This window comes from Apteryx rowi, unplaced genomic scaffold (assembly GCF_003343035.1).
Source record: "Apteryx rowi isolate R43461 unplaced genomic scaffold, aptRow1 scaffold_15, whole genome shotgun sequence".
Classification (NCBI taxonomy): Eukaryota; Metazoa; Chordata; class Aves; order Apterygiformes; family Apterygidae; genus Apteryx; species Apteryx rowi.
In genome coordinates this window covers 508176-509791 of record NW_020447752.1, presented here as the reverse complement: position 1 = coordinate 509791, position 1616 = coordinate 508176, and positions in this window count along the sequence as shown.

The window sequence follows — 1616 nt, the reverse complement described above, 5'->3', positions numbered from 1 at the left end:
AGAGCTTTATGTCCCAAGCTTTTCTATATGATTCTAAACTAATCCCTTCAGCCATCTCTGTAACCTGTGTCCTGCAGATCTCCAGCTACTTCGATAGGTATCCGGGCTTCTTGCAGGTTGTTTCTGGAAAATAATAAGCAATTTACTGTATTAAAGATGGTTAGAAATCTATGAAATACTTCTAGTGTTTCATGTGTGTAATTGCATATTTAGTGAGGAGAGAAAACTCACCATGGAAAAGTAGTTCATGCCAAAAAAAAAAAAGCGCACCTTGGGTCTAGTGCCTTCCTCCTTGGCTTTACTGCCTTTTTGGTTTTAATTCAGGCTGAATTAAAACAGGACAGATGGTCTGGTAGCAGAGTCCTAAAAACATATTAAGTTGCATCTTATTGACTTTCTCTAGGCAGTTCTGGGCTGTTCTCTTTTCTTCTTATATTCATGATTCCCGTAAACTAAGGGACACTTCCCAGAGAAAGTGTATTAGCAAAGGTGTGTTATTGTTAATTCCTGGTGATGGTTCTGTTCTTAACGACTAGAGCATCCCTAGCTGTCTTTAGCCTTAAGGTCAGAGGTGGTTATGCATTTTTGGTGCATTTGGTGCTTTCTGTGCCCCATCTCAGCCCCTGTGGCCCTGTCCCACTTAGTGGAAGTGCCCACTGGGTTGTTTCGTGGCAGCTAGCAGGAACGGGGACAGTTTGGGGGATTTGGGGGCAGTGGGGACAGGAGGAAAGTGGTGGCGTGCGATGGGGCCCTGCAGCAGTGGCGCCTTCCCGTTCTCTGCGACTCCGGCAAGGCTGCAGGCAGCCCTGGAGGGACATTTCATCACTGACAGCGGTACAAGGGGAAGCTCAAAACCCGGTGGGTGTTAATTATGGCTAAGAAACTGGTACAAGGGGAAGCTCAAAACCCGGTGGGTGTTAATTATGGCTAAGAAGCTTCTGGGTTCTCGGTGTGGGGCAGGAAGGATGATCCTGCGCTCTCCGCTGAGCTGGGCTCTCACTTTGCAACGAAACTGCTGCTGTCCACATTCGGTGTACAGGTGTGCAGAGCCGCTACCGCAGCATCGGCCCGTGCAGCCCCGCTGCGTTACTGCAGCGGCTGCTGGGCCTCCCTTTGCTCTCGCAAATAGAAACAGCCCCCAAAAGCATGCTTTCCTACGATGCACTGGCAGCTCTGTGTCCTCGCTGCTGCCAGAAGGGCCAGACCCCGCACGGTGCCTCCTTCAGCGCAGGCAGGGAAAGAGTCCAGCTCGGAAACTCATTTCAATGTCACCGTTAGCTGGGAAGGAAGAAAAAAAAACGCTGTCTTTCTGTGTGTCCGTGGCGCGACACAGGAAGCGGATGGCTGCAGAAGAGCCAAGGAGGGGGCACTGGGGCAGCCGGGGCAGCGTGGGAGGCGGCTGGGGCTGTGCTGGGGCGCCGGGGGGCGGGAGGGGGCGAGGCAAGGCCCGGCGCTGCCCTAATCGAGCCCCCAGACACGAGGGGCCGCACGGGGCCTTCCCCAGGGCGGGAGGGGGGTCTGCTGCGCCCCAGCAGGGGCAAGAAGCGGGTTGGGGGCCCTGGTGGCAGGGCAGGGACCCGCAAAGGCAGGCAGCGGCCGGGGGGGGGGAAGTGGCC